Source organism: Symphalangus syndactylus, chromosome 2, assembly GCF_028878055.3.
Source record: "Symphalangus syndactylus isolate Jambi chromosome 2, NHGRI_mSymSyn1-v2.1_pri, whole genome shotgun sequence".
NCBI lineage: Eukaryota > Metazoa > Chordata > Mammalia > Primates > Hylobatidae > Symphalangus > Symphalangus syndactylus.
In genome coordinates this window covers 84,583,280-84,603,929 of record NC_072424.2, presented here as the reverse complement: position 1 = coordinate 84,603,929, position 20,650 = coordinate 84,583,280, and the positions used below count along the sequence as shown (strand labels likewise).

The window sequence follows — 20,650 nt, the reverse complement described above, 5'->3', positions numbered from 1 at the left end:
AACTGGCGATGGTAAAGGGCCAGTATGGAGTGGGGTTGTGTGAGGGTAAGGGAGTTAGGGAGGGAAAGAAGCCCTCTCCCTTGAAAAGTTCCCCAGGTCTGGGCTGCTGTGCAAAGCCACTCACCTGGAAGTACGAGACCAACAGAGGCCAGAGGCAAGACTATCCTGGCTGCCCCACAGGCTTAGAGCTGGGAGGCAGGTGCTGTGTGCCAGCAGGAACAGCAGCCTCTAGAAGAGAGAGAAGTAGCCCTGGCAGCTGGGGGAGCCATACCTGGGATGGACAAAGGTAGGCATGGCTGCTGAGCCTGCACTGAGTACGTGGTCCTGGATGCTCCAGCAGGTGTGGTGAGGCTTGGTTTCCAGCAATCTTGCTGGTGGGTGTTCAGCCAGTGACTGTATGTGTGTATCTTTGTCACTGTTGTTACCAGTATTATGGTGATCACGTTCTCTGACTTTTATGCGTTTAGGCTAAAGGAACCTGGAAAAACACATGAATCAAAATAAAAGTTGATTCACCTTTCCAGGTCAGAGTTACAAGTGTCAAAACTCTCAGGCGAGATCTGCCAGTGACATTCTGACCGCATGCCTCTCTGCAAGGAAAGTGGTACGTGTTGTTTTTTCCAGCAGTGGAAATACAAATGATTAACTCTGGAAACCATGGCTGTTTCACTGATAACTAATTTGTTTGCTGATAAATGATTACCCAGGAGCCAGAATAGAGAGCCAAAAGTCAAACTGCAAAAATTATTAAGTTCCCTCTGTATGCAGAATATTGTGCAACATGGTTACGGGTACTACAGTGGATGTGAGTGTGTAGACCTTGTACAATAGAGCTTATAGGCTAAAGAGAAGACAGGAAGAAACAACAGGAGCACATATAGCTGGAATGCAGATGGGATCTGTGCTACTTATGCTAGCCATGGGATGATTAGAACAAGATAAGAGACATGAGGAAGACTTCTTCAAGGAGGTGCTCAAGCCATGTTTTGGAAAAGAGAACTCAAGGTCTGGCAGGGAGAAAGGAGCAAGGTAACCAGGGGAAGTCTTGGAGGAGAGCAAGGTGATGCTGAAACCGCCCTCAGTCTTGGTTTTAATGTTGTTCTTGTCTTACTGGTCGATTCAGAGCATTCACGGTGCAAGAGAGATAGGGACATTTGATTTAAGAAATAGAGCAGAATCTCCTAAAATTAAATCAGAATTTTTGATGGAGTAGAGGTCAGAGCTATGTTTTGGAAGTGTTTGGGAAATTGTTAGTTTTGTTCCCAGGATCTGATGCTTTTGCGGTTGAATATTCCATGTGAATGTTTTCTCCGCCCATGCAAATAGTAGGTCTCCCAGACAAATATCTCAGTGGTGCCAGCACTTCATTTTCCAAATGTAGGAGGATCTTTCTAATACTTTCTTTGTGGGGAACGTGAAACTGTTGGAGGCTTGTAATAGTATCTATATTTTAAAGAAAGATTTTTTTTATCAACAGGCTATATGGAAATATATTCAAAACTCTGTTTGTATTATGGTTGGATATTAATTTTGAAGTATTATATAGTTTTCTTCCTCCTGTACTTCTTTCTTAACCCTCTCACCTACTTCTCTTCTTGTTTTTTATTTTATTTTATTTTACTTTTTATTTATTTATTTATTTATTTATTTATTTATTTATTTATTTATTTATGTTGAGGCAGATTCTCACTCTGTTGCCCGGGCTGGAGTGCAGTGGCGCGATCTCCACTCACTGCAACCTCCATCTCCCAGGTTCAAGTGATTCTCTTGCCTCAGCCTCCCAAGTAGCTGGGATTACAGGCATGTGCCACCACACCCAGCTAATGTTTGTATTTTTAGTAGAGACAGCGTTTTGCCATGTTCTCCAGGCTGGTCTCGAATCCCTGACTTCAGGTGATCCCCCCGCCTCGGCCTCCCAAAGTACTTCTTGCTTTTTTGAGCAAGGTTAGTCTGTCCTCATCGTCTTAGTGAAGGGATGGTCAACAGGGGACAGAGATATAGAAGCCCATTTTCCTGGCTTTTGAGTTTTTAAAGCCCTTGTGTGTAAAGGAAGGGCTCTGACTTACACAAGAGATTTAGGAGAATATGTGGTGCTCCACTTGAAGTTCCCTGTCTCCAGTCTCTGGGGACTTGGAGCAGGGGAGGTGTGTCACAGAGAAAGTAAGAACTGTATATTCATTAGGGAATTCTTGAATGTGGTATTGTGTGTCCTGGGTGAATGGGAATGGAACCCACTGATTAGCTGGTCGACATTTCTGTAGACTAAGATTTGTACCTGCAACTGTCTAGTGCTAAATGGTAAATATTTTTCTTCCAGTTGATTTGCCTGGGGTTCTCATTAACTTTCTAGAAGATTTTGGATAGAACTCTTGGATATTTAATGTCACAAATTTTCGTTTTGATCTTGCCTTTTGGGCTCAATGTTGCATTCCTATAACTCTCCAAATTACTGGAAAACAATTATCGGAATGACCCAAGTTTACATGAAAAGTAAACACAGCAAAGAGCTGGAAAAACAGCATGTGGTGGGTCATGGCCAAATGTGCCCACGGAAAGCCCCTAAGTGGATGTAAGTAGAAAATTCTTAAGTCCTGTAACATAAGTGCAGATAAAGGGAAGTTGCTTAATATGGAGCACCGGCACAGAAAAGAAGAATGATTTTACGTAAACATTGTGCAGTAAGTATCTTAGAACCCCAAACCTGGGCATAGGCCTGGGGGATGTGGTTTATTGCGTTAAAGAAGGATTGTCTGAAACGGTGATATACATCATCCTAGGGGCTGGCGTGCCCTTTCTGCAGGGGAGACGAGCCTTTGTTCTGGGCTTCTGGAGTCTTGTAGATTCCTCATCCTGAGAGCTGCTGCCCACAGCCACCACCCCATGTAGGTGTGTCCAGTTTAGAAACAAAAAGGGGACTCTGGCAGGCTGGCTGCTATGCTGTATTTGTGGTTATTTATATTATTATTATTATTATTTATTTATTTTTGAGATGGAGTTTCGCTTTTGTTGGCCCAGGCTAGAGTGCAATGGTGCAATCTCAGTTCGTCACAACCGTTGCCTCCTGGGTTCAAGCAATTCATCTGCCTCAGCCTCCTGAGTACCTGGGATTACAGGCATGTGCCACCACGCCCCGCCAATTTTGTATTTTTAGTAGAGACGAGGTTTCTCCATGTTGGTCAGGCTGGTCTCGAACTTCCAATCTCAAGTGATCTGCCCACCTCGGCCTCCCAAAGTGCTGGGATTACAGGCATGAGCCACCGCACCCGGCCTTGTGGTCATTATTTTTAAATACTGTAGCATAAGTAATGGAATATGTGTGTAAACCAATTAATGCTAATCTGCTTTTACTCTTTAGGGTTGATTAATTAGTGGATAACACAAACAAGTGAACTCTAGTCTGTGTCAACAACTGAGTTTCCTTTATTTGCACAAAAAGTGTTAAAAGTAATTGTTGATTTGGCAAACCAGCATATTTTTTTTGTTTGGTTAGTAGTAATCTAATAGGACTAATTGTCTTGTGTGAATAAGGGATAAAAATGATCAAGCCCAATAATTATGCCATCTGTGTAGGGCTGGGAGTCTAGAGCCCACTGGTGTGACATCTCCAAGGATAAGACCACTCTCCCCTTGCCCGCCACCATGTAACCATAGGAAACCAGTCTTTGTGTTTGCTTCAAAAACTTGTCTCCAACATTTTCAGGCTGGGGCAAGAGTGCAAATGGAGACCCACATAGCATATGTTTAAACATCTAAAAGCTATAAATCCAGCCAAGAAACCATAATATAGAACATGCTCTAGCCTCTTGCCTTGAAAAATATATATTCAGAGAGACTTAGAATATCAAGTTTGGATATAGAATTCTTGGACTCACAGTTCCATCTGCTTGTCCCAGTGTCTCCGTTCTGTGTCTGCTCCCAGCTCCATCCCTCATCCCATATTGAAGACACCCCAGTCTGCATAGTCCATTCTTTATAAATGGCTGCCTGGTGGCCTAGGGATGAGGACAGCCAAGAGACAGATGATCCTCAGGACTCAGACCCCCTGAAGAGGCCTGAAGTGAGTTCAGGGCCCTTGGGATCCTGGGCACCAAAGAGTGGTCTAGGTGGGGTATAGGATGGGCTTTCCACTGGTGATGAGTCACAGGTGCAGACACATTCCCTGAGCCCTGTGACTCATCACCTATGGAAAGAGGGTGCATAGGAGGGGCAGAAAGAGACCCTTTAAAGGACAGAGCCAAGGACAGAGCCTAGGACAGCAACCCCCTCTTGCCTGGGTATTTCTGCTGTTTTTGTTTGGGGGAGCCGGAAGTTGCAAGGAGAGAGAGAGAGAGAGAGAGAGAGAAATCTCTCCTCTTAGCAAGGTTTTAAAAGATTAATATAATCTGGTATCTAACAAAGATCCCTGCATTTGATGAAATGTGGTCTGAGCTGAGACTTGCATTTATTGCAACAGCTCCACTTGGTAGCAAGCTAATCGGGGTGAGGACCTACAGTCTCTACTTGTGTCCAACCACAGGAGGTGACTGATATTTTTTATGGTGAGATCATGGCTTACTGATGCAGAATCAACCATGCCCCAAGAGTTCTGTTTGCACCTGTTCACCTCCTCACTGGACCTGACACATGCTGAATGATTAGTTGGGTGTAGTAAGAGCGTCTGTTTCTCCTTGCACATTTGAAAATGAAGTTCTCAAGTAGGTAGTGTAAAGTCATGAATCTAATTCATAGTCCCTCTCTCTCAGTCCACCATGCACCCTTCAGCAAGAACTCTCTTCCCACTGGTCTTTGAGCCTCATTCAGCCCCAGCTGGTGAGTTGAGGAAATAAGCCTAGGTGAATGCGAGCTCTGATAATCCAAATGCTTTCAGAAAACCACAACAAGCCAGGAAAACCACCAAGTTTTCCATGGAGGCAGCAGGGAAAGGGAGGAGGATGGGTCTGAGTGTCTGCTAGATTCTAGACTCAACTTTGCTGAGAATTTACCAGTGAATTTGGACAAATCTCTTTCTTCTTTCTTTCTCAGTTTCTCTGTCTAAAATGACGAGTGTGAATTAAATGGCCTAAAGTCCCTTCTAGTGCCAAAATTCTTGGGTTATTTGGCTCTCATTGGCTACAGTGCCTTCTAATGTAAGCAAAGGTAAAATTCCCTCTTCCCTCTTCAGCGCAAATGGACTTCATTCTCAAGGCACAACGGGGAGCCTGTATCCTGGAGGGCCCTAAGAAAGAAGCCAAGTCCATTTGCTGTGAGTCGACAGGGACAGGAGTCCTTCTACCAAACTCTGTGTGGCTGGCCCAGACCACCTGCTCAGCCAGGCAGTGCTCCTGTAAGAGCAGAATAATTTTCATTCCCCTCACATTAGTTTAAGCGAGGATTCACTTTTGTGTCTTCATGTCAGTTGATACTCAGTGGATCGCGTGGTTTATAGCTGGATTGATATCGTTTAAATCTGGAACTCTTTTCCTCTGGCCTCAATAACCCAAACGACTTGTATGCCTTTCCTCAGCTCCCTCCCTTTTCAGGAAAAGTGATGAAGAGGTCAAAGAGAACACAGTGAGAGGGAAGTTGCTGGAGCAAGCTTTCCCCAGCTGTAATGTTCTCTCAGACGTCAAGGTTGTCCCCTGTTCTTAGAGGTTGTTCCAGATCTTAGATAGTCACTATGCCCAGAGGCAAATACAGCTGGGACAGCAGCCAGAGGGAATGATCCTCCAGCTTCCTGCTGCTGTCCTTAAGTGTGGCTGTCATGAGACGCACAAGTTTGCAGGGGAGACTGAGTGCCTAGATTGCGGGAAGAAAGATAAAATTACTCAGCCTTGTTTACATCCTAAATTGGTAGTCTGACTTGGTGAGCTATAGATTATGAGGAGGTTGCTTTGCAGACTATGAGGAGTCACCGAGCAGCTATTCAATGGCAGAGGTGAACCTGGCATCGTGGTGGCCCCTTCCCTTCCAGGGGCTCATCCCACTTTCCTCTCTTCATGTCCACATTGGTTCTCCTGCCTGATGCTCTCTTCCTCCCTCGGCCGCCTGGGTCAGCTCAGGCCCCACAAGTGTTTCTCATCATGACACCTCTCTTCCCTGGAACCCACCCCTAAGTTCCTGCTTCCCACCTGTGAGTATGTTAGGGTGCTGTCAACAGGACTGTGGGGTGGAGACGCTGACGCCTCTCACCTGAAGATAAGAGGTGAGCAGGCAAAGTGCCTGAGTCTGTCTGTTCTGCTATAGCAAAATACCTGAGAGTATATTGGGGTAAATTTTTTTTTTGTTTTTTTTTTTGCTTTTGAATAAAATGTTTGTGTAATATCAAGAAAAGATGGCTCTGCAGTGATTTGTCTTTGGTGGAGGAGGGGAACTGGCAGGGGAGAAAGACTGTGTTTCAGAAGAAAATTATAGTATTAGATTAACCTTGGATTCCTGGGTGGCCAAGTGTTCACCCATGGTATGGAGCTGCCCACAACGCCCCTCCTCGGCATGAAGCAGCCAAAAAGATTGATGACCGGTTTCCTCATGATGGAGAACTGTATTAGTCTGTTTTCATGCTGCTGATAAAGACATACCTGAGACTGGGAAATTTACAAAAGAAAGAGGTTTAAGAGACTTACAGTTCCACATGGCTGGGAGGCCTCACAATCATGGCAGAAGGCAAGGAGGAGCAAGTCATGTCTTACATGGATGGCAGCAGGCAAAGAGAGTTTGTGCAAGGGAACTCCTCTTTATAAAACCATCATATCTCGTGAGGCTTATCCACTATCACGAGAACAGCATGGGAAAGACTTGCCCCCATGATTCAGTTACCTTCCACAGGGTCCCTTCCACAACATGTGAAAATTCAAGATGAGATTTGGGTGGGTACACAGCCAAACCATATCATTCTGCACCTGGCCCCTCCCAAATCTCATGTCCTCACATTTCAAAACCAATCATGTCTTTCCAGCAGTCCTCCAGAGTCTTAACTCAGTTCAGCATTAACTGAAAAGTCCACAGTCCAAAGTCTTATCCGAGACAAGGCAAGTCCCTTCCACTTATGAGCCTGTAAAATCAAAAGCAAGTTAGTTACTTCCTAGACAAAATAGGGTACAGGCATTGGGTAAATAAAGCCATTCCAAATGGGAGAAATTGGCCAAAACAAAGGGGCTACAGGCCCCATACAAGTCTGAAATCCAGCAGGGCAGTTAAAGCTTAAAGCTTCAGAATGATCTCCTTTGACTCCATGTCTCACATCCAGGTCATGCTGATGAAAGTGGTGGGTTCCCATGGTCTTGGGCAGCTCCACCCCTGGGGCTTTGCAGGGTACAGCATCCCTCCTGGCTGTCTTCATGGGCTGGCATTGAGTGTCTGCAGCTTTTCCAAGCACATGATGCAAACTGTCAGTGGAGCTACCATTCTGGGGTCTGGAGGATGGTGGCCCTCTTCTCACAGCTCCACTAGGCAGTGCTGCAGTAGGGACTCTGTGTGGGGACTCTGACCCCACATTTCCCTGCTATACTGCCCTAGCAAACGTTCTCCATGAGGGCCCCACCCCTGCAGCAAACTACTGCCTGGGAACCCAGACATTTCCACACATTTCCTGAAATCTAGGCAGAACTTCCCAAACCTCTGTTCTTGACTTCTGTGCACTTGCAGGCTCAATATCACGTGGAAGTAGCCAAGGCTTGGGGCTTGCATCCTCTGAAGCCATGGCCTGAGCTGTACATTGGCCCCTTTTAGTCATGGCTGGAGCAGCTGGGACACAGGCACCAAGTCCCTAGAATGCACACAGCAGAAGGACCCTGGGCCCAGCCCATGAAACCATTTTTTCCTCATAAACCTCCAGGCCTGTGATGGGAGGGGCTGCTGCAAAGGTCTCTAACATGCCCTGGAGACATTTTCCCCATTGCCTTGGGGATTAACATTCGGCTCCTTGTTACTTATGCAAATTTCTGCAGCTGGCTTGAATTTCTTCTCACAAAAGGGAATTATCTTTTCTATCGCATTGTTAGGCTGCAAATTTTCCAAACTTTTATGCTCTGCTTCCCTTATAAAACTGAATGCCTTTAACGGTACCCAAGTCACCTCTTGAAAGCTTTGCTGCTTAGAAATTTCTTCCACCAGGTACCCTAAATCATCTCTCTCAAGTTTAAAGTTCCATAAATCTCTAGGGCAGGGGCAAGATGCCACCAGTCTCTTTGCTAAAATATAGCAAGAGTTACCTTTGCTCCAATTCCCAACAAGTTCCTCATCTCCATCTGAGACCACCTCAGCCTGGATTTCCTGTCCATATCATCAGCATTTTGGAAAAAGCCATTCAACAAGTCTCTAGGGAATTTCAAACTTTCCTATATTTTCCTGTCTTCTTCTCCATACTGTGCCAACCTCTGCCAAAGTTGCTTCCATATTTTTCCAAAGTCGCTTCTATATTTTTGGGTATCTTTTCAACAGCTCCCCACTCTATTGGTACCAATTTACTGTATTAGTCTGTTCTTACATTGCAGATAAAACATACCTGAGACTGAGCAATTTACAAAAGAAAGAGGCTTAATGGACTTACAGTTCCACATGGCTGGGGAGGCCTCATGATCATGGCAGAAGGCAAGGAGGAGCAAGTCATGTCTTACATGGATGGCAGCAGGCAAAGAAAGAGAACTCATGCAGGGGAACTCCTCTTTATATACCCATCAGATCTTGTGAGGCTTATTCACTATAATGAGAGCAGCATGGGAAAGACTTGCCCCCATGATTCAGTTATATCCCACTGGGTCCCTCCTACAACATGTGGGAATTCAAGATGAGAGGTGGTGACACAGCCAAACCATATCAAGGACTGATAAATAGAAAGAGGGGCGGAGGACTAAAACCAGCCCAATTGTCCCATAGAACTGATGTTTCTGGTTTCTTTGAATAAACATAGAAATTGATCCTCCCAGTCTTAAAACTTGAGAAAGTTACATTTGTCTTATCTGAGTTTCTTTCTCAGGAAACCAACCATCAACCCTCCCAGACAGTGGCAAGGAACTAAAACTTACCAGATCATAGCATCTGGAGAGTGAGACACCAGAGCCCCTCACCTATCATGACTGCCTAACTGGTCACCTGCTTCTTGTTGACCAACTCCTCTTCCTTACCCCTCTTGAATTCCTATTTTCCCATACATGGCTTCATTTCTTCCCTGCTATATAAACTCTTCATTTTAGTCAATTGGGGAAATGGATTTGAGACTGATCTCCCATCTCCTGGGCTGTAGCACCCAATTAAAGCCTTCTTCCCTGGCAATACTCTTTGTCTCAGCAATTGGCTTTTTGTGTGGCAAGCAGCAGGACCTAGACTGAACCTCTGGCATTTGGGTAACAGACATGGGTATATTGTGTGATGCTGAGGTTTAGGGTATGATTGATCCCATCACCCAGGTAGTGAGCATAGTACCCAATGGTTAGTTTTTCAACCCTTGCGGCCTCCCTTCCGTCTCCCACAAGTAGTCCTCAGTGTCTATTGTTGGCATCTTTGTATCCATGAGTACCCAACGTTTAGCTCCCACTTACAAGTGAGGACATCAGTATTTGGTTTTCTATTCCTGCATTCATTTGCTTAGGATGATGGACTCCAGCTGTATCTGTGTTGCTGTAAAGGACATAATTTAATTCTTTTTTATGGTTGTGCAACTATCACTTACAATTTGTAAATGAAGAAAATGGGCTGGGTGTGGTGGCTCACACCTGTAATCCCAACACTTTGGGAGCCTGAGGCAGGAGGATCGCTTCAGCCCAAAAGTTTGAGACCAGTCTGGGCAACATAGTGAGACCCCATCTCTAAAATAAATAAATAATGATTCCATACTCTATCATGACAATTTAACTTAGCTAGGTCATCTTATACTAAACATGGACAATTTTAAGGGTTATCTTGTATAACATTACTCACTAGCAGTTGATGCAGGTGAGTATTTAGCTAAAAGACTTAAAAATGCTTTATTCCTGGCTACTCAAAATGTGGTTCATGGATCAACAGCATCGGCATCACCTGAGAGATGTTAAAGTGCAGACTCTCTGATCCTACTCAGACCTAACAAATCAAAATCTGCATCCTAACCAGATTCCCCAGGTGATTTGTAGGCACACTGAAGTTTGAAAAGCAAATTGGCCACCTATCAGAATGACCTGATATACTTTAAAATCTAGTTACTTGGGCTCCATTCCCAAAGTCTGTTTCAACAAGTTTGGAGCAGAGCCCAGTGAACTATGTATTTTTTAAAAATATCCTCCAAAACAGACAAGTTTGGGAACCATGACTCTAGCCCATCCTCTCTATTCTGCTGATGAAGAAAATGAGGTGCAGTGTGGTGAAATGATCTCATCAAATTAACAGCAGATTAAAATCCAGGCTGGGCATGGTGGAGGATCACTCGAGCCTAGGAGTTCGAGACCAGCCTGAGCAACATGGCAAGACCCCCCCCCAACTCTATAAAAAAAAAAAAAAAGCCAGGCATGGTGGTGTACACCTGTAGTCCCAGCTACTTGGGAGGGTGAGGTGGGAAGATTGCTTGAGCCCAGCACGTTGAGGCTGCACTGAGCCATGTTCGTATCACTGTACTCTAGCCTGGGCAACAGAGCAAGACCATCTCAAAAAAAAAAATAAATAAATAAAATAAAATACTATAAAATACAGATCCCCTGACTACTAGACCAATTTAGCCTACACACACACATACACACACACACATACACACACAATCATCTTATTATATACAGTTGAAAAGACTGTGCTTATGGAATTTGTTCCAAGAAACAGAAGGGATTTTGCTTGACACAAACTGGAGCTTGGCAGCAATATGAAGAAATTTGAGGACTTGAGACTGGTTCTCAAGAAGCGTACATTCAATGGGGCAAAGAAGATACTGAGCAATCCAATAAATAAAAACAAATATAAGGAAAGGAACTCATGAATGCATTTGCCACTCCACACTCGTCTGTGCTGGAATTGTTTCCTTCTCTACAACCCCATAGAATTTTGTTTCTGTTTCCCCTGTGGACTACTTCCAGCCTCCATATCAAAATTCTTTATGTGTTGAGCTTTGTGCCTGGCCCATGAGTAACAAAGTACCAAACTCTTTCTTAAAGACCTTTGTCACCAGCCTCTCAGTGCTTTGCACATAGTAGAAACTTATCAAGAGCATTTGAGGAGAGGATGGAGTGGTATTCACATAGTCATGTGATCAATTTCTTATTGCTCAATATGTATGCTATGGACTAAATGTTTGTGCCCTCCCCTAGAATTTATATGTTGAAGTCCTAATTCCCAATATGATAATATTTGCAGTTGGGGCCTTTGGGAGGCACTTAGGTTTAGATTAGGTCATGAGAGGTGGGGGCCATATGATGGGATTCATGCCCTTATAAGAAGGAGAGACCAGAGCTCCCTCTCTCTGCCATGTGAGGGCCCTGCAAGAAGGCAGCTATCTGCAAACGAGGAAGAGGGCCCTCACCAGACAATGAATCTACTGGCACCCCCTTAGGCTTCTCAGCTTCCAGAATGGGGAGAAATAAATGTTTGTTGTTTACGCCGCTCAGTCAGTGGTATTTTGCTATAGCGGTCCAAACAGACTAAGATAATGTGCATTACACTGAACTAAGTGGTGAGTAGAATACCAAGTTTATAAAACTCAGTCCCACCCTAAGGATACGTGTATGTGTGTGTGTGTGTGTGTATGTGTGTGTGTGTTAGAGGCAGGGTCTTGCTATGTTGCCCAGGCTTGTCTCAAATTCCTGGGCTCAAATGATCCACCCGCCTCGGTCTCCCAAAGTGCTGAGATTACAGGCATGAGCCACTGCTCCCAGCCCCTAAGGATACTTATAATCTAGTAGGCAGATGATTCATGGTCTCTTAAAAATATATTCAAGATTACAAGACAATATGTAACAAGAGCCATTTGAAGGATATACACACAAGCAACTTTCCCAACCTATAAAACCCTTTTTATTTTTATTATTATTATTTTTTGAGTCAGAGTCTCGCTCTGTCCCCCAGGCTGGAGTGCAATGGCACGATCTCAGCTCACTGCAACCTCTGCCTCCCAGGTTCAAGCAATTCTTCAGCCTCAGCCTGCTGAGTAGCTGGGATTACAGGTGCCTGCCACCACATCCGGCTAATTTTTTTATTTTTAATAGGGACAGGGTTTCACCATGTTGGTCAGGCTGGTCTCGAACTCCTGACCTCAGGTGATCCACCCACCTGAACCTCCCAAAGTACTGGGATTACAGGCATGAAGCACTGCACCTGGCTCAAAACCCTTTTTATAACAAATAATTTCAAATGGTCTCTTAATTTTTCTGAACTGGAATTCATGAATAATATAGTTAACTTACACATGAACGATATAACTCACTCAAAATCAGTGTAATAAATTCCTTAACTCTGATGTAAAGAAGAAATAAAATAAAAGCAACTTATACCAAAAACATCTGAGGTCGGGAGTTCGAGACCAGCCTGAGCAACATGGAGAACCCCCATCTCTACTAAAAATACAAAATTAGCCAGGTGTGGTGGCACATCCTTGTAATCCCAGCTACTCAGGAGGCTGAGGCAGGAGAATCACTTGAACCCGGGAGGCAGAGGTTGCAGTGAGCCGAGATCGCACCGTTGCATTCCAGTCTGGGCAACAAGAGCAAGACTCTGCCTCAAAAAAAAAAAAAAAAAAAAAAAAAGGGTTTCAACATATAGATGTTCAGGCACATTTACACCAAAAACCACAATGAAGTAGTCAGATACAAAACTGCTATGATTGGGATAGCTACAAATGCAAACTAATAGAGATATACTGTCCCGGAGATTGCACTGGGAGCAGCGTGACTGTGGATAATGTGTGTTTCCAAAGCAGTGACTTAAGGTAAAGTTCTGAACAAAGCAAAGAACGCTTTTCCCTGAATTTTCACAAAAGGTGAGTTCCTGGAAATGTGGTGTGTATTAATACTGTGCAAACAATAGTTTGGGTATAAAAAGGGGGCTGGGCGTGGTGGCTCACGCCTGTAATTCCAGCACTTTGGGAGGCCGAGACGGGCGGATCACTTAAGGTCAGGAGTTTGAGACCAGCCTGGTGACCAACATGGTGAAACTCCATCTCTACTAAAAATATAAAAATTAGCTGGGTGTGGTGGCGGGTGCCTGTGATCCCAGCTACTAGGGAGGTTGAGGCAGGCGAATTGTTTGAACTGGGGAGGTGGAGGTTGCAGTGAGCCAAATCATGCCACTGCACTCCAGCCTGGGCGACAGGGCAGACTCCGTCTCAAAAACAAACAAACAAAAAACTCTGTGTGTAAACAGGAATTAGGTTCCAGGCTCAAATAATTAAAAATAGATTTTTCACCCACCAGACTGCCTGGGCAGCTCTTTAGAAAGTTGTGTGACATATGAACCAATTCTTCCCTATATGAGGCTGTACCGTACATCGCAGGCTGTCCAGCATCGACCCCACTGATGGATGCTAGTAGTCCTCCCCGCCAGCACTCAACATTGTGACAGTTAAAAACATCCCCTCTACATTTCCAATGCCCCTGTTGGGGTAGCAGGACTCCCACTGAGAGACGCTAGTAGAGATGGTAAGTGGAGGCAGAGCAGCACCTCTCACACTTCCATGTGCCTTTGAATGCCCCCACGGATCTTGCTAACATGCAGATTTAGGATGTCTGGGGCGGAGCCTGAGAATCTGCATTTCTGCTAGCTGTTCTCGGACCCAGGCTGGCGAGATCAGAGGAAGAAGAAGTGACCTTGGGTTTAGGTAGCAAAGTCTTCACAGAAAAGAAGGGAACATAAACAAGGTGTTGAAGAATACATGGAGGTGGAGCTGATGACATCCCATGAGGTGCAGGCTGCTGGGAGGCAGGCACACTGGACCAGCGGAGAGGGATCCGTACGTAGCAAACTGTGCCCAAAGTGAGCAAACAGCCTGGAGCCAACAGCAACAGCACTGCTGGGCACAGAGGGTAAAAATAACAACTCCCTACTGGGGTCGAGTCTGCCAGACCCTGGCAAAGTTCATTTCTTTCAATAAATCCAGCAGCTTTCCCTTTGATAAATACTGTCAAGGCTGGAACATGTGATGCTAACAAAATATGGTTTTAATTTGGGGCCCCTGCGATCGTGGTTAAATACTGCGTGTGTGTATACACAAGCAGACTCACAGCGGGCCAAGTTAATATGCTTGGGCTGAGAATGGCTAAACCCATGAGGATTCAGTTATACAGATTTTGCTGCTCTGAAAAGCAACCTAATCACCATCATCAATTCTAATGCTCTAAGACTTCTTAGGAACATGGAAGCTTTTAAAGTTCAGCCATTTGTGCATTTGCATTCAGTGCAGACGCAGGGGCACATTTGTTTTCCTGATATTTTATGCCTACTTTATTGTCATATGTTGTCTGACATTCGGAAGATAACATGCTGTTTTAATCCACAGCTCAACACTGCATTAAAACTTGATGGTCCATAGCTTTGTAGCAAAGGGAGGCGGGGAGGAAATGAGAATCAGAGTTTAGCAACAGACCGAGGCTTGTTCTGGTGGGATTAATTCCTGGGAACACAGAAACTCTCAGAGTTTTTGTTAGTCTATGTGTGTCAGTTTTGGAACAGCCCAGGGAAAGAAGGAAACTGGCTAAACAAGTTTCAGTCTGGCCTCTGCGGTGGACGCTGCTGGTAACTGGACCTCCAGGCCATCATGAATAATGAAGAAGTCTGCTTCTTCAAGAGTGCAGGTCACAGCAACTGCACCGAGGCAATTGCCCAGCAAACCAAAGATTACAGCACCTGGCCAGTAATCTTATGGGGGAAACAAACAAAGCTGGGAATGCAGTGAGTAGCAGGTGTCCTCAGGGCAGTAGGAGGGCAGAGAAAGTGAAGAAGCCGGGTGGGTAGTGGGAGTGGGAACCTACCCGAAGGTCCCCAGTGCAGGACGCAGAACAGTTGGCCCTTCCAGAGACCAGCTCCTCAGGAAGGTGAAACTCAGGGAAGGGAGCTGGTTGTTTCATGAAACAAGCAAGGATCAGAATAATTTCCTGAAGGGACTAGAGGTTTATCACATGCGGAATACCAGTATGAAGGGAGCTGCAGGAATTCTTCATTCCAGGAGGCACCTGCCCTGTTGCATTTTGAAATTGGCTAAAAATGTATTTCTATTTTATTATTATTTATTCGTAGTGACAGAAAAAGCCTGAGATCCTGTGAGCAGCGACTTCCCAGTTAGTCACTGGTCAGCTAGAGACTATCTAAGGTAGAAAATCTCGGTGGGAATACTTAAATTTTGCATACCCATGCTTATTTTTTGTGGCAAAAGTGAAGCCTGTTTATTGGAGAAAAATGTTAGTCCCTAAACAGTGCAGACATTGTTTAAAAATCAGGGAGAGTCCTCCTAGTTATGAGGGGAAGTCCTTCTTTAGGCTACTGAAAACTTCAAATTAGAAGGTGCTTAGGAGCAACCAACGAGGATTGAGTGAATTAGGGATTCCCAAGGTATTTTCCACTGGTCTCTAGGGTACTCTATGTTTTCTCTGGTGTTCTGGAAGGAGAGAGAAAAGGCAACTCTCCCTATCCTAAGAGCTGTTAGTTGGTTTGGAGCCGTGGGGAATGCTGGTCAGATGCTGCCTAAGCCGAGTGCACATTCAGGGCATGGCTGCAGTTGGCACTGGCTTCTTTTTTCCTTGGATTGCTTCCTCACTAATGGAAAGGATTGAGAGGAGGGCCTGGCAATTTTATCTGGAAAAATAATTCAGATTTCTAATGGTATAGAGATTATGTACCATTAGAAAGGGCAGGGGAAAGGAGGATTTGTTCCTGCGTATTCATTACGGTGTTGAAATGCTCTGGGGACAAGAGGTCGGTGGGCATTGAACCCAAATCAAATTTAGCAAGTGGAATAAGCCTCTAACTGGAGGCCTGGATTCCACATTAAAAGCTATTCTCCACCTGATACCTTTTAAAGATACTGCTGCAGTGTGTAAATTTCATGGATTTCACTCGTTGCAGGTCCCCAAGCATGCTAACCATGAAGCAGTGATATCGCACAGCACCTGCTTCCAGCAGCCTGGAGCCAAGGGGCAAAATGGAAAGAGTCAGCATTTCTCTTTTAGGTTCTCTGTCTCTCCAATGTGTAAGCTTTTAACCCCCACTATGCATCATTGTTCCATTCTCCTCCAGTACCCATTTTAGTGAGCTTCTGTTGTTTCTGCCCCAGGATATCTCTAACAAAGAACCAAGATATTTATCAGGAGAACTTCTCCCACTCTCCTCTCAGTCCTTGGGGATCTGATGAAATGACACTTCTTGGACTGTGGGCTGGAGCATGTGAGTCACACCTGGGCCAATCATTTTATCCTATTTCATGACCACATGACCAATTCAGGGATGGGAACATGACCCAGGTGGAACCTATGAGAGGCAGTGAGATATTTCCAGGTACTTCCAGGAAAGAGGGTCTCACTTTTCCCTCTATAATGTACACCAGAGAAAGTGTGTGGCTGAAGCTGCCACCATCCTCTTGTGGCCACAGAAAGCTGGGATTAATTGTAACAACGCAATTGGCAGATCTGAAAGCTGAGAACAAAAAAGCAAAAAACCTGTGTTCTAATAACACTATATATGAGCCCTAAATCCAGCTATGCCTGGGGCCAGTCTTACCGTGGAATTTTAACCTAAGCTGGTTGATAAATTATCTTTTCACTTAAGGCAAAGTCATGGCAGATTTTCTGCCACTTGTGAGAAGAAGACAGATATACCCAAGAAGTTCCTGTTCTTTCTCATTAACCCATATTAAAACCCACTTTCAGGAAAGGATTCTCCATTCTAAATTATGAATAACTGATAATGTTTCAAAGTATGACTCCTTCGAGAAAGTTTTCAGCTTTCAGGATTTGTTCAGCAAATACTGAGCCCCTTCTGATGCAAATAGACATGGCAGCGTATGGTTGGAGAATGTAGTCAAGTTTTCCCAACAAACTCAGTATTTCAGTGCCTAATTTTGGCCATTCAGATAAGTTTCAACTTCTAGTAATGGCCAAGTAAATTATATCTAACTAACTCTTCTGCCAAAGACAATGGTAAATTCTGGACCCAAAACACAATGATAACAACAAAACCTGTTTGAAGGTCCTTGAAACTGGCCAACGTGGTTTGGTTCTGCAGACAAAAACTGAAGACATGACCCTTGAAAAAAGGAAATCACATATGGTGAGATACACATTTATCAGGTTTTCCTTTGGCAGTGCTATCCATTTCCTGCAGTGGACAGAGGTAGAGCTCAGCAGAAAGTGGCAGTTGTACTGAGCTAAAAAGTTAGAGGTTAGAATTTGGGGCTTCCACAGTAGCAGGAGATTGGGAAGGAGGGAATCTCGCAAAGGAGGGCGTCTCAGATGGGGAGCTCCCAAATCTGTGTACAAATTCTCTGACTCCTAAACTGTGCATCCGGATGAGGTTCAAGGAGCCGAGGGAAAAATAACAGCTGGAAGGCTAAAAAGGTGTTGTCTTGTGTTGAGCAGATGGTGCTTAGGGTTTAGTTCTCACCAAGTTAGAGGGCTCTGGAGAACACCTAAAGTTTTCTACTGAGACTACAGAAGGAGTAATGATTACTCCCCAGGACTAAAGCCTATGTCCTAGGATTAAAGGCAAAACCAAAATAGGCCTGCCCTGACAAAGCCTAAAACCAACTCTTCATAGCTGCATTATGCAATATAGTAACCTCTAGGCACACATGGCATTTCAAATTTAATTAAAACTAAGTAAAATTTAAAATGTAGTTCCTCAGTCACACTAGCCACATTTCAAATGTTCACAGACACATGTGGTTAATGGCTATGATACTGGACTGCACAGACTACAGAATATTTCTGTCATCATGGAAGTTCTATTGAATGGCATTGCTCCATAGGATCAAAAATTATGCTAGTAATTTAACTGCTTGCTAGAACAAATGTCAAATTTCTTCTAAGGAAGATAGCAGACTCCAGAGTCTTTTTAATATCATCCAAAATGCTCAGCATACAATTTTTAAAAATTACTAATTGTGCAAAGAATCAGGAACATGTAACCTACAGTGAAGAGAAACAACAGGTGATAAACATAGACTCACAAATGACCCAAATGTTAGAATTACAAAAGACTTAATAACTATAATAAATAAGTTAAAGAGTCTATAGGAAAATATATCTGTAGTAGGTGAAGAGATGGAAAATTTTAAGATAGCTATAGAAACTTTAAAAAAGAACCGAATGGAAATCCTGAAACTGAAAGATACAATATCTGACATTGAAAATGCATTAGTTTGGAATTAACAGCATAATGAACACAACCTAAAAAATCAGTGAGGCTGGATGCGGTGGCTCACGCCTGTAATTCCAGCACTTTGGGAGGCTGAGGTGGGCAGATCACTTGAGGTCAGGAGTTCAAGACCAGCCTGGCCAACATGGTGAAACCCCGTCTCTACTAAAAATACAAAAATTGGCTTGGCATGGTGGTGGGCACCTGTAATCCCAGCTACTCAGGAGGCCAAGGCAGAAGAATTGCTTGAGCCAAGTAGGCAGAAGTTGCAGTGTGCTGAGATCACGCCACTGCACTCCAGCCTGGGTGACAGAGCAAGACTCTGTCTCAAAAAAAAAACATTAAAAAATAAACAAATAAATAAGAAATCATCAGTGAACTTGAAGACAAGTCAATGGACATTATTTAATCAGAGAGAAAAAAGATTAGAATAAAAAGAAGAATAGGGCCTAAAAATCCTGTGGGATAATATCAAGCAGTCTAACATATGTATATTTAGAGCCCCAGAAAGAGAGGAGAAACAGAATGAAGTAGAAAAAGTATTTGAAGAAATATTGACTGGAAAGCCAGGCACAGTGGCTCACACCTACAATCTCAGCACTTTGGGAAGCCAAGATGGAAGGATTGCTTGAGCCCAGGAGTTCAAGACCAGCCTGGGCAACATAGCAAGACCCAGTCTCTACAAAAAAATTAAAAAATTAGCCAGGCATGGTGGTGCATACTTGTAGTCCCACCTACTCAGGAGACTGAGGCAGGAGGATCACTTGAGCCCAGGGGGTCAAGGCTGCAGTGAGCCATGACTGTACCACTGCCCTCCAGCCTGGGTGACGAGTGAGATGTCAAAAAAAGAAAAAGAAAGAAAAGAAAAAGAAAGAAAGAAAGAAAGAAAGAAAGAAAGAAAGAAAGAAAGAAGAAAGAAAGAAAGAAAGAGAAAGAAAGAAAGAAAGAAAGAAAGAAAGAAAGAAAGAAAGAAAGAAAGAAAGAAAGAAAAGAAATATTGGCAGGAAAATCTTCCGATTTGATCAAAAACAGTAACCTCAGCAAACTCCCAGTAGAATTATTTCAGCCATTTAGATGTCTCTGACCCAAAACCCAGCCCCACCCAACTCATTGACAAGACACAAGGTGATATACGGACTAAGAATTTCTGCAAGGATAATAGGGCCTGAGATGAGGGTACAGATATTCAGAGGCAGTGCCGACACTGAAAAAATTCCACAGGTCCCTTCTCAGAATCTTGCTGACTCCAGAAAACAAGTCTAGAGTATACTTTTCCTACTGAAGGATCTGACAGTCCTCCTTCAGGCCACCCTGAGACGGGCTCCATAATATTTTGCAAGTATTAGGTTGATTTGACTTTAGCTTCAATTCTACTTAAAGGAAAGGTATATTTAGATAGAGAATAGATTTCTGGGAGCTAGAGAAAATGAGGCAAAAAAGAGCTAGAGTAAAGCTAACCCAAAGCATAGATAGCCCCTTATCAAGAATTGGGTTGAGTGGAATGAAGAAAAAGCTGATAGGATTTACCCCCACAATGATGCACACAATTCTTGGTGGGGGCCCTTAGTTACATGGGTCGGGAACTAATAAGTTCCTGTGGCACTTTTGATGCTTTCTGTGGCAAGTAACAACAACAATAATCATCACAATCATAACAACTTATCAAACTGACTTAAACATAAGGAAATTTGTTATTTCACAAAACTGAAATTTTAGGACTAAACTCAGGACTTTTAAGTTGCACCTTGAATAGTTAAACAGAGTGTTGAGTGGCACACTTAGCTAGCTGAACAAATCTGGAGCTGGTTGATTCAGAAGCTCAGTGATGCCAACACAGACCCATGCTCTTTCCTTCCCTCTTCTGCTCTTCTTGTCAAAGGTTTCACCTTAAGGTCAGTTCCCTTCAAGTGTCAAGTATACATGTGCATACCTGGTCACATCTAGCAGGAGAAAGAGAAAGCAAGAAAACTCTTCCCTTGATCAAGGAGTGTAAGTCCTTCGCTTTAGCCTGATTTAACCAAATTAAGTTGTACCTATAAGGAAAAAGGTAATTTGTCTTAGGTAGTAGCAATGAGATTTTAGAACTCATACTGGTTGGGTACCTTCAAGTCTGTGTTTCTATACAGTTTCCTAACATGGGCCTCTGATATTAGGGAGATTCTGGAGTTGCACGTCTTGATAATTTAGGAGTAAATCTCCCTTAGTAACATTTAATTATGCCTTAATTTATTTTGTGTTGCTAAAGAGCAAGTGATGAACCCATTGAGTTGCTATTGAAGCTTTGATTTGAATTTAGTAATTCCTCATTGCCTGTATCATGGGACTTTCTCTAGTATTAGACAATCTTCCAGTTCCTCAAATGAGGCATGTTCTATTAGGCAGG

General features: G+C 43.7%; 1 long non-coding RNA gene across 1 annotated transcript in view; it reads left to right on the top strand.

The window, feature by feature from the left end:
• Nucleotides 1–746: 746 nt before the first annotated feature.
• LOC129463028 (uncharacterized) overlaps nucleotides 747–20,650 on the top strand; it is a 42,908-nt gene continuing 23,004 nt past the window's right edge. The window contains exon 1 of the long non-coding RNA XR_008650993.2: nucleotides 747–1,029. This is a non-coding gene — a long non-coding RNA (uncharacterized lncRNA). The remainder of the gene's footprint in view (nucleotides 1,030–20,650) is intronic.